The sequence below is a fragment of the Schistocerca gregaria genome, unplaced genomic scaffold (assembly GCF_023897955.1).
Source record: "Schistocerca gregaria isolate iqSchGreg1 unplaced genomic scaffold, iqSchGreg1.2 ptg000001l___fragment_1, whole genome shotgun sequence".
NCBI classification, from domain to species: Eukaryota; Metazoa; Arthropoda; class Insecta; order Orthoptera; family Acrididae; genus Schistocerca; species Schistocerca gregaria.
Genome location: NW_026061697.1, coordinates 10,252 through 28,224, shown reverse-complemented (window position 1 = coordinate 28,224; position 17,973 = coordinate 10,252).

Below are 17,973 nucleotides of genomic sequence, written 5' to 3'. Positions count from 1 at the left end.
AAAAGTGAAGTACGTGACGAGTGTGACGTTAGGAAAACATTAGGCATCATGGAGAGATTTTGTATGGGACCACCCAACCCAAACGAGTACTGTGTGACGTTCTACCCGGCAGGTATTCACCGAGGTAGCCGGCTAGCTCAGTCGGTAGAGCGTCAGACTCTTAATCCCTGGGTCGTGGGTTCGATCCAGACGCTGGGCGGAACAGTACTTTGTTCCGCTGCTGGTGTAAATTACCGTTTTTCTGATTAACGAGATATAATGGAAATAGCAACTTTAAACTTTGCCTACGTCTCTGTCAGTTTCAAGGAAACTGTATTTGAAGGTGAAGGTGATTTTGTAGACATGTGTGAAAGACATGTTCTGAAATGCAAGTGTTTTTGTTTGGAGAGCACATCGGTTACGTGTCAGATGTTTAGCCAAGCAGTAATTTGTCGCCATAGGTGCAAATATTAGCCGGTAATATGAAGTGTTGTCAGCTAAAGTCTGATGATGTAGACGACCGTAAGGACGAAGTACCCAAGAGTACCGCTAGGCCGCGCCTCTTTAGCTCAGTGGTAGAGCACTGGTCTATTAAACCAGGGGTCGTAAGTTCCATTCTCACAGGAGAAAGATTAATTTTGGAAATCAGTTGCGCGTCATGGCCGTATAGCAAACAGTACCTGTGATGACGAACAATTAGCGACAGGCGTTTTTTTAAGAATTACTCTCAGATGCGATTAAGGCGAATGGCGCAGATAAAGCATTTGCCAAAGCGGTACAGCATAAGGTGGGACGAGGCAGTCTGAATTACATTTTATAGATGTATTCCTCACATATCTCAGAGCCTCTCGCGATATTCGTCGTCGTCGTCGTCGTCGTCGTCGTCGTCGTCGTCGTCGTCGCCGCCGCCGCCGCTTCTGCAGAAGTAGCAAATGGCAATCGTAGCAAATGCGGCGAGGGACGCCCTGCCTTCGATTCCGAATGCACAAAGTGTGTGGTCTTGTTTCTCAGTCTATATTTGGTCGGTCACGTCAGAGGTTGAATGTAACGAAAGGGTGGGAAAGAGAAAGGGGCAGCGGCTGTGTAGAACGAAAACACAAATCCTCAGGGGTGTGAGCGTTTCGAAATGAGTCGTATACATGTAAATGTTGGTCGTCAGTGACCGTGTGGTCTAATGGATAAGGCGTCGGACTTCGGATCTGAAGATTACAGGTTCGAATGCTGTCACGCTTGTGTTTTTCCAGTTCTGAAAAAGAAACATAACGTTTTAATGTAGCAATTGAGCAGTACGAAACCGTCTGAATGTTGCTGTTGACCATTTTTTGCTTGGAGATGCTCTTGAGCTTGAAACACACACAACAAGACCGGTGTTAACTAGCGAAATGGTCGGCAGAGTGCCGACACAGCGAGTTTTGACTATCACTTGCACATCTAAAACAACGTCGGAAAGTAACTCGTTCGGCTTTTGAGTCACATAAAGTATGTGTGTTAATTTTGACGCCACTAGCTCTGCATGTTGTCATGCAATTTCTTTACCTCTCAGAAATGATTATGACATAAAAGTGAAGTACGTGACGAGTGTGACGTTAGGAAAACATTAGGCATCATGGAGAGATTTTGTATGGGACCACCCAACCCAAACGAGTACTGTGTGACGTTCTACCCGGCAGGTTTTCACCGAGGTAGCCGGCTAGATAGTCTGCCTGCAGCGGCGGTGGCGAGCGGTTCGTCGTGCTGTGCTTCGCTCTGCGGCTGGCTTTGTTTACATCCGCTGTGTAAGTCTGTGCGTTTTCGCCGGTGCTTCGCAGTAGTTAGATATTCTGTCAACGTTCGAAAATGCAGTAATGGCTCAACTTAGTAGAAAGGACACTCTGAAATTTACCTTTGATCGACGTTTTGCTCGACCTAAATCTTTCGAAATTGAGGATTGGTTAGAGGAAGTTGTTCAAGTTCCGTTTGAAGATACTGTTGGTTTTCACTTGTCAATTGTGAGTAGTGTGATGTACTTGAAGCTGAAAAACCCTGAGTTATGCGAACGAGTTGTCAATAATACCGGTGGTAAGCTTAAGTTTAAACACAGTGATGGAAATATTGGCGAAGTTACTGTCGATCATGTGGGACTTGGTATTCGAACAATTCGAATTTTTGAGCTACCCTTTGAAGTTCCTACAGATGCGATCAATCTTGTTATTGCACCCTTTGGGAAGGTCCTCAGTAATTTTGCAGAAAAATGGTCCGGTGCTCACAAATATCCGGTTTTGAACGGTGTCAGGCAGTTGAAGGTGGACTTATTACGACATATTCCGTCTTACATTAACGTTTGCGGTTATCGAGGTATCGTCATTTATGATGGTCAACCACGAACGTGTGCAGCTTGCAATTCTCCAGGTCATATTCGTTCTGAATGTATTCAAAGACGTGTTGTGCAGCTGCCGACAGGTGAACCGGTGAAGTCCGCGGAGATGACTATTTTGTCCACCACTTACGCTTCGGTGGCTCGCGACCAACCGACCGACCAACTGCCCATGGATACCGAAGTAGACATTCGCCCCCAACCAACCCTTCCTCCAACGGCCGAGCAACTTGTTGACATTTCTGAGCGACAAGAGCAACACCTGAGTGTGAGTGACGTGGTTGATTCCGTAGCGCAGTCCCCGACTCTGTCAACAGAACAAAATTCCACCTCCTCAGAGACGCAGGTCAGGACTGTGACTGCTGAATGTCGTTCCCCACAACCCCACCATGAAATCTCGGATTCCGATGAGCGTTGTCCACCTGCTAAATCCCCGCGGAAGAACAAGAAACGCAGAATCGCCCGCCAGGGTGCGGAAGAGGCGGCGGCGTCGTTGCGGGGAAAGGTGCAGCAAATCATGGACAAAGTCAGTGCAAAATCACCAGAATCCTCCCGACAACAGGCGCTAACTTCTGCACACCTGCGGGATGAAGATCGTGCAATCACGCTAACTGAGCCCTCTCGCGATGCTACCGGCCAGGTGTCTCCCATGTGCAGTGACGATGTTGATCATTGTTTAAAAGAACAACGACAACATCATCCTCTTGCGTCCAAGAACCCCAGCACTATAGACTGGGCGGCGGAACCAGAGGTCGAACACATGGACGCTGATGCAACTGATATTCCAGTCACTTCCCGATTTCCCGAACAGCCTTCTACGGCAGTAGAACCGGCACATGATGATAAGTTACTGGATCCACGGCAGGCAAACAAAGAAGAGGACTCTGACTTCTTTTAAAACGGCGCCGATTCCTTCTTACTCTCGTAAGAGCGTGAATGACTGATCAGCAGGCGTATAAAATTGGTACATTAAATATAAATAAAATCCGCAGTTCCCTCAAACTCGACAACATCGTAGACCTCTTATACGCCGCCGACATTGATATCCTCTTGCTTCAGGAGGTCGCCGACATTGCTTTGAACCACATTCCCGGTTATAATGTGACGGCCAATCCGGGACACGGTTCCGATTTAGGCACCGCTATTCTCACGAAAGAAGGAATTATCGTCCAGAATGTAGAACGACTCATAAGTTGTAGGGGAATTGGCGTGACTATCAATAATGTTAGACTCCTAAATCTGTATGCACCATCCGGCTCAACTAATAGGCGACGCCGAGCGGACTTTTTCAAGGAAGAAATACTTCCGCTTTTTGCAACACAATATGACCACCTAATATTGGCGGGAGATTTTAACTGTGTACTTAACGCCAAAGATCAGACGCCGCATTTCAATAAATCGATTGAATTAGAACAGATCGTCAAGGATTTACGTTTAGTCGATACGTGGGAGCACAAGTTTGGTACAACACCTGGTTTTACTCACGTCACGAATCATTCAGCGAGTAGATTGGACCGCATTTACGTATCGGACACTCTCAGACAGCGAATTTTACAAACTGAGGTCTGGCCAACCAGTTTCTCCGACCATGCGGCTTATATTTGCACGCTGAATTTGGGGAAACAGGAAACCTACCGAGGCAAAGGACTATGGAAACTAAATGTTGCACATTTAGACGATCCTGAATGCAGAGAAGCCTTCACTCGAGCGTGGAATGAAAGTGAAGCCAAATTCAGTACGTACGGCTCGGCATTGCAATGGTGGCTCGAATGCGCTAAACCGAAAATTCGTAAATCCATGATACAATATTCCCGGAATAAGAACTGGTGGTTTAAGAGAACGATGGAGTTTTATTATCAATGTCTTCGAGACTTATATACTCTTGATGCCACTGTGATTGACAACTACCCCCGCATTAAAAGACTGCAAGCAAAAATATTACTTTTGAAACGAAAACAGATGGAAGGTTACAAAATTAGAGGTCGGGTTTCGACTATGGCAAAAGGCGAACAGCCATCCATTTATCACCTGATACGTGAAACTAAACGAGCACGGACAAAGATCTTAACTGAACTACAATCCGAAGACGGCACGATTCTAACTCGGCAACACGATATCAGAGACGCCGTTCAAACTTATTACACTGACTTGATGTCCAATAAACCTACCGACGACGAAGCCCTTGCAGAGTTCCGGAGCAGCTTAACGCACAGGCTTCGCCCTGCGGATGTAGCCGAACTCGTCACCGATGTAACGGAAGATGAACTGGAAGATGTGGTGTTCCACAGTCCAAAAAACAAATCTCCCGGATGTGACGGTCTCCCGGTGGAACTTTATCAAGTCTTCTGGCCACAACTGAAGACAAAGCTGACGGTGCTCTGCAACGAACTTCTCCAACCGGACATGCCCATTCCTCCGCCATTCAGTGAAGGACTTGTGGTCTTACTCCCGAAACGGACGAGCAATAACACCGTCGCAACTTTGCGACCCATTACGTTGCTCAACAGCGACTACAAAATTTTTGCTCGCATTCTCGCAACGAGAATGAAAACTGTGATGCATACCGTCATTGGATCACATCAAACGAGTGTTGGAAAGGACAGAGCTATATATCAGACATTATCAGACTATCGAGATGTGATTTCTGTTGCGGACGCTTGCAAAATCCGATGTGCTATCGTAACTTTAGATTTCGCACAGGCTTTCGACAGAGTGAACCATCCTTACCTTTTCCAGATAATGCAGACTCTGGGTTTTCCTCCGCAGTTCATCAGCATCATACAGAAATTGTTACGGAATAGTACATCCAAACTTGTCGTTAACGGTCAGCCAAGTCGCGCCGTCCCGATAAACAGTTCTGTTAGGCAGGGCTGCCCTATGTCGATGGCGCTGTTTGCCATTGCGATCGAACCGCTGCTAGTCACCTTGACGGAACGTTTACAAGGACTCCACATACACGGGCAGAAGATAGTGTGCCGAGCTTACGCTGATGATGTTACCTTCCTAGCTATGAATGTCAATGAGGTCGAGAGGGGTCTCCTGATCATCTCACAATATGAAAAGGCATCTGGTGCGAAACTGCATTGGACGAAATCAGGGATCATGAACGTTGGGCAAGGCATAGGCGCGATCGGTCATGGCCAGCTTAAAGAGATCACTAGGATGACGTGTCTCGGTGTCGATTTTCGGAACACCATCCGCCACACCATTGCCGCCAATTATAAGCAATTGCTCAACAAAATTCGTGCTTGTGCGAAGTTACATAGCGTCAGGAAATTGGACGAGCTTCAAAAGGTTGAATTGGCCAATATTTATATCACTGCCAAAATCAATTATGTGGCTCAAGTTTTGCCCATCCCCACCGATATAGCCAAATGCATGCTGTCCGCGCTTGGACACTTTGTATGTCGTGGCCAGATCTTTAAAGTTCGATATGACACCTTGACACTCCCAACGCGAGATGGCGGACTCAGTCTCACCGATGTACACAAAAAAAGCGAAAGCTCTTTATTTCTGCAAAACTTACAAGCTATGGAAACAGTCACCGACCAGTCTGACCGCTCTTGTCCTGAATGAAATCGCACCGACTGATCTTCAACCGCCAATTGATGTGCACCATATACCGACTGCGCTCTACCACTTCAAGAGTTTTCTCTTAGAGTATAGTTATGTCCATACAACAGTCTCTGAAAAGAATTTGACGATAGTTAAGGCAATCTACAACTCCTTTGTGGCAACTAAATCACGGAATGTTATCGAACAAAAATTTCCAAACTACAACTGGGACGCGACGTGGCAAAACATCCACAGCCCCTACTTACCTTCGCAAGTAAAGGCGACGTGGTACGCTGCCGTCAATAGAAAAATCCCGACGCAGTCCAGGCTTCATGCAATTCATTTGCAGGACTCGCCAATGTGTGTCACGTGTAATCTCATAGACAGCGAAGAACACCGTTTCGTCTGTGGTACCACGAAAGATATATGGGGTTACGCCCGACAGAAACTGTCGAGCATCAAGAGGACCTCACCATCTGCGATAACGCCAGCTGACTTTCTCAACCCTGAAGCAATCCCATTTCCCAGGACAAAGCGGAATGCTGTCAACTGGATAATAGGTCACACAGTGCACTATATTTTTAGTACTGGCGATAAGAACAAAGACGATTTCGTTCTATACCTGACCCTGCAGCACAGCATGATCGCACGCGAACGTAACTACAAGGCGACCTTTGCCAACTTTTTAAGCAAGACCATTGTGTGATATGCGATTCGACACTCGACCCGTCAGTCTTGCCATGACGGGGAACGTAATATTTAAAGAACGCCCGAAACTATACCACGAGACATGAATGCATGTTTAACCTTCTTTCGAAGTAAGGCGAAACCGACTATTCGCTACATCATTGAGGAGCAGCAGAGGACAATAACAGACGAAAGATGTGAAGACAACACTAGAGAAAAAAACAAACACTTTTCGTTTTCTTATATTTTGCACCAACAAAGGAGAAGATTCCTTTTTAATCACTTATTTCTTATTTATTTATTTATTAATCCTAACCAGAAAAGGTACTTTAGTTCGACACTGCTTAACATAGTTGATAGTGTCATCATTTTTTTTTGCCGTTAACGCCTCACTCACCTAGAAGAAATGGATTGAGTTCTGGTGGAAGAATGGATCCCTTCTGGAAGATCCTCATAAAAAAAAAAAAAAAAAAAGAGGAAAAAAAAAGTGGTTCAAACAAAATTATAAATAAAAAAAAAAAAAAAAAAAAAAAAAAAAAATAAAAAAATTAAAAAAATTTCACATATACAAATGGGTGACTGGTATGGGGGCGACATCGAGGCCAGGCCTCAGGATTCTTGACCCCTGCCCTCTTTGCCGCCGCCTGCCTGCCACTACTTCATTAAAAAACAAGAAAAAAAAAAAAAAAAAAAAAAAGTGGTTAAAAAAAAAAAAAAAAAAAAAAGTGGTTAAGGCGTAAAAAAAAAAAAAAAAGAACAAAAAAAAAAAAAAAAAAAAAAAGCTAGCTCAGTCGGTAGAGCGTCAGACTCTTAATCCCTGGGTCGTGGGTTCGATCCAGACGCTGGGCGGAACAGTACTTTGTTCCGCTGCTGGTGTAAATTACCGTTTTTCTGATTAACGAGATATAATGGAAATAGCAACTTTAAACTTTGCCTACGTCTCTGTCAGTTTCAAGGAAACTGTATTTGAAGGTGAAGGTGATTTTGTAGACATGTGTGAAAGACATGTTCTGAAATGCAAGTGTTTTTGTTTGGAGAGCACATCGGTTACGTGTCAGATGTGTAGCCAAGCAGTAATTTGTCGCCATAGGTGCAAATATTAGCCGGTAATATGAAGTGTTGTCAGCTAAAGTCTGATGATGTAGACGACCGTAAGGACGAAGTACCCAAGAGTACCGCTAGGCCGCGCCTCTTTAGCTCAGTGGTGGAGCACTGGTCTATTAAACCAGGGGTCGTAAGTTCCATTCTCACAGGAGAAAGATTAATTTTGGAAATCAGTTGCGCGTCGTGGCCGTATAGCAAACAGTACCTGTGATGACGAACAATTAGCGACAGGCGTTTTTTTAAGAATTACTCTCAGATGCGATTAAGGCGAATGGCGCAGATAAAGCATTTGCCAAAGCGGTACAGCATAAGGTGGGACGAGGCAGTCTGAATTACATTTTATAGATGTATTCCTCACATATCTCAGAGCCTCTCGCGATATTCGTCGTCGTCGTCGTCGTCGTCGTAGTCGTCGTCGTCGTCGCCGCCGCCGCCGCTTCTGCAGAAGTAGCAAATGGCAATCGTAGCAAATGCGGCGAGGGACGCCCTGCCTTCGATTCCGAATGCACAAAGTGTGTGGTCTTGTTTCTCAGTCTATATTTGGTCGGTCACGTCAGAGGTTGAATGTAACGAAAGGGTGGGAAAGAGAAAGGGGCAGCGGCTGTGTAGAACGAAAACACAAATCCTCAGGGGTGTGAGCGTTTCGAAATGAGTCGTATACATGTAAATGTTGGTCGTCAGTGACCGTGTGGTCTAATGGATAAGGCGTCGGACTTCGGATCTGAGGATTACAGGTTCGAATGCTGTCACGCTTGTGTTTTTCCAGTTCTGAAAAAGAAACATAACGTTTTAATGTAGCAATTGAGCAGTACGAAACCGTCTGAATGTTGCTGTTGACCATTTTTTGCTTGGAGATGCTCTTGAGCTTGAAACACACACAACAAGACCGGTGTTAACTAGCGAAATGGTCGGCAGAGTGCCGACACAGCGAGTTTTGACTATCACTTGCACATCTAAAACAACGTCGGAAAGTAACTCGTTCGGCTTTTGAGTCACATAAAGTATGTGTGTTAATTTTGACGCCACTAGCTCTGCATGTTGTCATGCAATTTCTTTACCTCTCAGAAATGATTATGACATAAAAGTGAAGTACGTGACGAGTGTGACGTTAGGAAAACATTAGGCATCATGGAGAGATTTTGTATGGGACCACCCAACCCAAACGAGTACTGTGTGACGTTCTACCCGGCAGGTTTTCACCGAGGTAGCCGGCTAGCTCAGTCGGTAGAGCGTCAGACTCTTAATCCCTGGGTCGTGGGTTCGATCCAGACGCTGGGCGGAACAGTACTTTGTTCCGCTGCTGGTGTAAATTACCGTTTTTCTGATTAACGAGATATAATGGAAATAGCAACTTTAAACTTTGCCTACGTCTCTGTCAGTTTCAAGGAAACTGTATTTGAAGGTGAAGGTGATTTTGTAGACATGTGTGAAAGACATGTTCTGAAATGCAAGTGTTTTTGTTTGGAGAGCACATCGGTTACGTGTCAGATGTGTAGCCAAGCAGTAATTTGTCGCCATAGGTGCAAATATTAGCCGGTAATATGAAGTGTTGTCAGCTAAAGTCTGATGATGTAGACGACCGTAAGGACGAAGTACCCAAGAGTACCGCTAGGCCGCGCCTCTTTAGCTCAGTGGTGGAGCACTGGTCTATTAAACCAGGGGTCGTAAGTTCCATTCTCACAGGAGAAAGATTAATTTTGGAAATCAGTTGCGCGTCGTGGCCGTATAGCAAACAGTACCTGTGATGACGAACAATTAGCGACAGGCGTTTTTTTAAGAATTACTCTCAGATGCGATTAAGGCGAATGGCGCAGATAAAGCATTTGCCAAAGCGGTACAGCATAAGGTGGGACGAGGCAGTCTGAATTACATTTTATAGATGTATTCCTCACATATCTCAGAGCCTCTCGCGATATTCGTCGTCGTCGTCGTCGTCGTCGCCGCCGCCGCTTCTGCAGAAGTAGCAAATGGCAATCGTAGCAAATGCGGCGAGGGACGCCCTGCCTTCGATTCCGAATGCACAAAGTGTGTGGTCTTGTTTCTCAGTCTATATTTGGTCGGTCACGTCAGAGGTTGAATGTAACGAATGGGTGGGAAAGAGAAAGGGGCAGCGGCTGTGTAGAACGAAAACACAAATCCTCAGGGGTGTGAGCGTTTCGAGATGAGTCGTATACATGTAAATGTTGGTCGTCAGTGACCGTGTGGCCTAATGGATAAGGCGTCAGACTTCGGATCTGAAGATTACAGGTTCGAATGCTGTCACGCTTGTGTTTTTCCAGTTCTGAAAAAGAAACATAACGTTTTAATGTAGCAATTGAGCAGTACGAAACCGTCTGAATGTTGCTGTTGACCATTTTTTGCTTGGAGATGCTCTTGAGCTTGAAACACACACAACAAGACCGGTGTTAACTAGCGAAATGGTCGGCAGAGTGCCGACACAGCGAGTTTTGACTATCACTTGCACATCTAAAACAACGTCGGAAAGTAACTCGTTCGGCTTTTGAGTCACATAAAGTATGTGTGTTAATTTTGACGCCACTAGCTCTGCATGTTGTCATGCAATTTCTTTACCTCTCAGAAATGATTATGACATAAAAGTGAAGTACGTGACGAGTGTGACGTTAGGAAAACATTAGGCATCATGGAGAGATTTTGTATGGGACCACCCAACCCAAACGAGTACTGTGTGACGTTCTACCCGGCAGGTATTCACCGAGGTAGCCGGCTAGCTCAGTCGGTAGAGCGTCAGACTCTTAATCCCTGGGTCGTGGGTTCGATCCAGACGCTGGGCGGAACAGTACTTTGTTCCGCTGCTGGTGTAAATTACCGTTTTTCTGATTAACGAGATATAATGGAAATAGCAACTTTAAACTTTGCCTACGTCTCTGTCAGTTTCAAGGAAACTGTATTTGAAGGTGAAGGTGATTTTGTAGACATGTGTGAAAGACATGTTCTGAAATGCAAGTGTTTTTGTTTGGAGAGCACATCGGTTACGTGTCAGATGTTTAGCCAAGCAGTAATTTGTCGCCATATGTGCAAATATTAGCCGGTAATATGAAGTGTTGTCAGCTAAAGTCTGATGATGTAGACGACCGTAAGGACGAAGTACCCAAGAGTACCGCTAGGCCGCGCCTCTTTAGCTCAGTGGTAGAGCACTGGTCTATTAAACCAGGGGTCGTAAGTTCCATTCTCACAGGAGAAAGATTAATTTTGGAAATCAGTTGCGCGTCGTGGCCGTATAGCAAACAGTACCTGTGATGACGAACAATTAGCGACAGGCGTTTTTTTAAGAATTACTCTCAGATGCGATTAAGGCGAATGGCGCAGATAAAGCATTTGCCAAAGCGGTACAGCATAAGGTGGGACGAGGCAGTCTGAATTACATTTTATAGATGTATTCCTCACATATCTCAGAGCCTCTCGCGATATTCGTCGTCGTCGTCGTCGTCGTCGTCGTCGTCGTCGTCGCCGCCGCCGCCGCTTCTGCAGAAGTAGCAAATGGCAATCGTAGCAAATGCGGCGAGGGACGCCCTGCCTTCGATTCCGAATGCACAAAGTGTGTGGTCTTGTTTCTCAGTCTATATTTGGTCGGTCACGTCAGAGGTTGAATGTAACGAAAGGGTGGGAAAGAGAAAGGGGCAGCGGCTGTGTAGAACGAAAACACAAATCCTCAGGGGTGTGAGCGTTTCGAGATGAGTCGTATACATGTAAATGTTGGTCGTCAGTGACCGTGTGGTCTAATGGATAAGGCGTCGGACTTCGGATCTGAAGATTACAGGTTCGAATGCTGTCACGCTTGTGTTTTTCCAGTTCTGAAAAAGAAACATAACGTTTTAATGTAGCAATTGAGCAGTACGAAACCGTCTGAATGTTGCTGTTGACCATTTTTTGCTTGGAGATGCTCTTGAGCTTGAAACACACACAACAAGACCGGTGTTAACTAGCGAAATGGTCGGCAGAGTGCCGACACAGCGAGTTTTGACTATCACTTGCACATCTAAAACAACGTCGGAAAGTAACTCGTTCGGCTTTTGAGTCACATAAAGTATGTGTGTTAATTTTGACGCCACTAGCTCTGCATGTTGTCATGCAATTTCTTTACCTCTCAGAAATGATTATGACATAAAAGTGAAGTACGTGACGAGTGTGACGTTAGGAAAACATTAGGCATCATGGAGAGATTTTGTATGGGACCACCCAACCCAAACGAGTACTGTGTGACGTTCTACCCGGCAGGTTTTCACCGAGGTAGCCGGCTAGCTCAGTCGGTAGAGCGTCAGACTCTTAATCCCTGGGTCGTGGGTTCGATCCAGACGCTGGGCGGAACAGTACTTTGTTCCGCTGCTGGTGTAAATTACCGTTTTTCTGATTAACGAGATATAATGGAAATAGCAACTTTAAACTTTGCCTACGTCTCTGTCAGTTTCAAGGAAACTGTATTTGAAGGTGAAGGTGATTTTGTAGACATGTGTGAAAGACATGTTCTGAAATGCAAGTGTTTTTGTTTGGAGAGCACATCGGTTACGTGTCAGATGTTTAGCCAAGCAGTAATTTGTCGCCATAGGTGCAAATATTAGCCGGTAATATGAAGTGTTGTCAGCTAAAGTCTGATGATGTAGACGACCGTAAGGACGAAGTACCCAAGAGTACCGCTAGGCCGCGCCTCTTTAGCTCAGTGGTAGAGCACTGGTCTATTAAACCAGGGGTCGTAAGTTCCATTCTCACAGGAGAAAGATTAATTTTGGAAATCAGTTGCGCGTCGTGGCCGTATAGCAAACAGTACCTGTGATGACGAACAATTAGCGACAGGCGTTTTTTTAAGAATTACTCTCAGATGCGATTAAGGCGAATGGCGCAGATAAAGCATTTGCCAAAGCGGTACAGCATAAGGTGGGACGAGGCAGTCTGAATTACATTTTATAGATGTATTCCTCACATATCTCAGAGCCTCTCGCGATATTCGTCGTCGTCGTCGTCGTCGTCGTCGTCGTCGTCGTCGTCGCTTCTGCAGAAGTAGCAAATGGCAATCGTAGCAAATGCGGCGAGGGACGCCCTGCCTTCGATTCCGAATGCACAAAGTGTGTGGTCTTGTTTCTCAGTCTATATTTGGTCGGTCACGTCAGAGGTTGAATGTAACGAAAGGGTGGGAAAGAGAAAGGGGCAGCGGCTGTGTAGAACGAAAACACAAATCCTCAGGGGTGTGAGCGTTTCGAGATGAGTCGTATACATGTAAATGTTGGTCGTCAGTGACCGTGTGGTCTAATGGATAAGGCGTCGGACTTCGGATCTGAAGATTACAGGTTCGAATGCTGTCACGCTTGTGTTTTTCCAGTTCTGAAAAAGAAACATAACGTTTTAATGTAGCAATTGAGCAGTACGAAACCGTCTGAATGTTGCTGTTGACCATTTTTTGCTTGGAGATGCTCTTGAGCTTGAAACACACACAACAAGACCGGTGTTAACTAGCGAAATGGTCGGCAGAGTGCCGACACAGCGAGTTTTGACTATCACTTGCACATCTAAAACAACGTCGGAAAGTAACTCGTTCGGCTTTTGAGTCACATAAAGTATGTGTGTTAATTTTGACGCCACTAGCTCTGCATGTTGTCATGCAATTTCTTTACCTCTCAGAAATGATTATGACATAAAAGTGAAGTACGTGACGAGTGTGACGTTAGGAAAACATTAGGCATCATGGAGAGATTTTGTATGGGACCACCCAACCCAAACGAGTACTGTGTGACGTTCTACCCGGCAGGTTTTCACCGAGGTAGCCGGCTAGCTCAGTCGGTAGAGCGTCAGACTCTTAATCCCTGGGTCGTGGGTTCGATCCAGACGCTGGGCGGAACAGTACTTTGTTCCGCTGCTGGTGTAAATTACCGTTTTTCTGATTAACGAGATATAATGGAAATAGCAACTTTAAATTTTGCCTACGTCTCTGTCAGTTTCAGGGAAACTGTATTTGAAGATGAAGGTGATTTTGTAGACATGTGTGAAAGACATGTTCTGAAATGCAAGTGTTTTTGTTTGGAGAGCACATCGGTTACGTGTCAGATGTTTAGCCAAGCAGTAATTTGTCGCCATAGGTGCAAATATTAGCCGGTAATATGAAGTGTTGTCAGCTAAAGTCTGATGATGTAGACGACCGTAAGGACGAAGTACCCAAGAGTACCGCTAGGCCGCGCCTCTTTAGCTCAGTGGTAGAGCACTGGTCTATTAAACCAGGGGTCATAAGTTCCATTCTCACAGGAGAAAGATGAATTTTGGAAATCAGTTGCGCGTCGTGGCCGTATAGCAAACAGTACCTGTGATGACGAACAATAAGCGACAGGCGTTTTTTTAAGAATTACTCTCAGATGCGATTAAGGCGAATGGCGCAGATAAAGCATTTGCCAAAGCGGTACAGCATAAGGTGGGACGAGGCAGTCTGAATTACATTTTATAGATGTATTCCTCACATATCTCAGAGCCTCTCGCGGTATTCGTCGTCGTCGTCGTCGCCGTCGCCGCCGCCGCTTCTGCAGAAGTAGCAAATGGCAATCGTAGCAAATGCGGCGAGGGACGCCCTGCCTTCGATTCCGAATGCACAAAGTGTGTGGTCTTGTTTCTCAGTCTATATTTGGTCGGTCACGTCAGAGGTTGAATGTAACGAAAGGGTGGGAAAGAGAAAGGGGCAGCGGCTGTGTAGAACGAAAACACAAATCCTCAGGGGTGTGAGCGTTTCGAGATGAGTCGTATACATGTAAATGTTGGTCGTCAGTGACCGTGTGGTCTAATGGATAAGGCGTCGGACTTCGGATCTGAAGATTACAGGTTCGAATGCTGTCACGCTTGTGTTTTTCCAGTTCTGAAAAAGAAACATAACGTTTTAATGTAGCAATTGAGCAGTACGAAACCGTCTGAATGTTGCTGTTGACCATTTTTTGCTTGGAGATGCTCTTGAGCTTGAAACACACACAACAAGACCGGTGTTAACTAGCGAAATGGTCGGCAGAGTGCCGACACAGCGAGTTTTGACTATCACTTGCACATCTAAAACAACGTCGGAAAGTAACTCGTTCGGCTTTTGAGTCACATAAAGTATGTGTGTTAATTTTGACGCCACTAGCTCTGCATGTTGTCATGCAATTTCTTTACCTCTCAGAAATGATTATGACATAAAAGTGAAGTACGTGACGAGTGTGACGTTAGGAAAACATTAGGCATCATGGAGAGATTTTGTATGGGACCACCCAACCCAAACGAGTACTGTGTGACGTTCTACCCGGCAGGTTTTCACCGAGGTAGCCGGCTAGCTCAGTCGGTAGAGCGTCAGACTCTTAATCCCTGGGTCGTGGGTTCGATCCAGACGCTGGGCGGAACAGTACTTTGTTCCGCTGCTGGTGTAAATTACCGTTTTTCTGATTAACGAGATATAATGGAAATAGCAACTTTAAATTTTGCCTACGTCTCTGTCAGTTTCAGGGAAACTGTATTTGAAGATGAAGGTGATTTTGTAGACATGTGTGAAAGACATGTTCTGAAATGCAAGTGTTTTTGTTTGGAGAGCACATCGGTTACGTGTCAGATGTTTAGCCAAGCAGTAATTTGTCGCCATAGGTGCAAATATTAGCCGGTAATATGAAGTGTTGTCAGCTAAAGTCTGATGATGTAGACGACCGTAAGGACGAAGTACCCAAGAGTACCGCTAGGCCGCGCCTCTTTAGCTCAGTGGTAGAGCACTGGTCTATTAAACCAGGGGTCATAAGTTCCATTCTCACAGGAGAAAGATGAATTTTGGAAATCAGTTGCGCGTCGTGGCCGTATAGCAAACAGTACCTGTGATGACGAACAATAAGCGACAGGCGTTTTTTTAAGAATTACTCTCAGATGCGATTAAGGCGAATGGCGCAGATAAAGCATTTGCCAAAGCGGTACAGCATAAGGTGGGACGAGGCAGTCTGAATTACATTTTATAGATGTATTCCTCACATATCTCAGAGCCTCTCGCGGTATTCGTCGTCGTCGTCGTCGCCGTCGCCGCCGCCGCTTCTGCAGAAGTAGCAAATGGCAATCGTAGCAAATGCGGCGAGGGACGCCCTGCCTTCGATTCCGAATGCACAAAGTGTGTGGTCTTGTTTCTCAGTCTATATTTGGTCGGTCACGTCAGAGGTTGAATGTAACGAATGGGTGGGAAAGAGCAAGGGGCAGCGGCTGTGTAGAACGAAAACACAAATCCTCAGGGGTGTGAGCGTTTCGAGATGAGTCGTATACTTGTAAATGTTGGTCGTCAGTGACCGTGTGGCCTAATGGATAAGGCGTCGGACTTCGGATCTGAAGATTACAGGTTCGAATGCTGTCACGCTTGTGTTTTTCCAGTTCTGAAAAAGAAACATAACGTTTTAATGTAGCAATTGAGCAGTACGAAACCGTCTGAATGTTGCTGTTGACCATTTTTTGCTTGGAGATGGTCTTGAGCTTGAAACACACACAACAAGACCGGTGTTAACTAGCGAAATGGTCGGCAGAGTGCCGACACAGCGAGTTTTGTCTATCACTTGCACATCTAAAACAACGTCGGAAAGTAACTCGTTCGGCTTTTGAGTCACATAAAGTATGTGTGTTAATTTTGACGCCACTAGCTCTGCATGTTGTCATGCAATTTCTTTACCTCTCAGAAATGATTATGACATAAAAGTGAAGTACGTGACGAGTGTGACGTTAGGAAAACATTAGGCATCATGGAGAGATTCTGTATGGGACCACCCAACCCAAACGAGTACTGTGTGACGTTCTACCCGGCAGGTATTCACCGAGGTAGCCGGCTAGCTCAGTCGGTAGAGCGTCAGACTCTTAATCCCTGCGTCGTGGGTTCGATCCAGACGCTGGGCGGAACAGTATTTTGTTCCGCTGCTGGTGTAAATTACCGTTTTTCTGATTAACGAGATATAATGGAAATAGCAACTTTAAACTTTGCCTACGTCTCTGTCAGTGGCAAGGAAACTGTATTTGAAGGTGAAGGTGATTTTGTAGACATGTGTGAAAGACATGTTCTGAAATGCAAGTGTTTTTGTTTGGAGAGCACATCGGTTACGTGTCAGATGTGTAGCCAAGCAGTAATTTGTCGCCATAGGTGCAAATATTAGCCGGTAATACGAAGTGTTGTCAGCTAAAGTCTGATGATGTAGACGACCGTAAGGACGAAGTACCCAAGAATACCGCTAGGCCGCGCCTCTTTAGCTCAGTGGTAGAGCACTGGTCTATTAAACCAGGGGTCGTAAGTTCCATTTTCACAGGAGAAAAATGAATTTTGGAAATCAGTTGCGCGTCGTGGCCGTATAGCAAACAGTACCTGTGATGACGAACAATTAGCGACAGGCGTTTTTTTAAGAATTACTCTCAGATGCGATTAAGGCGAATGGCGCAGATAAAGCATTTGCCAAAGCGGTACAGCATAAGGTGGGACGAGGCAGTCTGAATTACATTTTATAGATGTATTCCTCACATATCTCAGAGCCTCTCGCGATATTCGTCGTCGTCGTCGTCGTCGTCGTCGTCGTCGCCGCCGCCGCTTCTGCAGAAGTAGCAAATGGCAATCGTAGCAAATGCGGCGAGGGCCGCCCTGCCTTCGATTCCGAATGCACAAAGTGTGTGGTCTTGTTTCTCAGTCTATATTTGGTCGGTCACGTCAGAGGTTGAATGTAACGAATGGGTGGGAAAGAGCAAGGGGCAGCGGCTGTGTAGAACGAAAACACAAATCCTCAGGGGTGTGAGCGTTTCGAGATGAGTCGTATACTTGTAAATGTTGGTCGTCAGTGACCGTGTGGCCCATTCTGGCTTTAGCCGTCGCCGCGGTCGGACGTGCTTGTTGTTTACTCTGCGTACGTTAGCGCTATCGCCGGTGTTTGGTGTTTACGTGAAGTTAGCTGTACATTTTCGCTGTTATTTTTTGAGTGGTGTCTCTGATAAGTGTTTTTATAGTGCTTTCGTCCGTTCCACGTCTCGTGCTTCGCCGCAATTTCGGTTGTTGCCGGAATTTCGTCGGAACCGACGACCATGTCTGACACCGTCAGGAAGAATACTTTAGTCTTCTCGTTCGAGAAAGAAACACGGCCGGTCCAACCCACTGCGCTGGAAATCCACGATTGGCTGACTGAGGTAATCGGTATAAATTCTGACTCTGTTCATACCACGCAATTAGATGCTGAAAAATACTGTGTTTTTGTTAAATTTCTGAACTCAGTGACAGTCGATAAGTTGCTTGCAAAATGGGGTAATTCCGTCGAATTTGTTCATCGCGACGGTTCAAAAAGTAA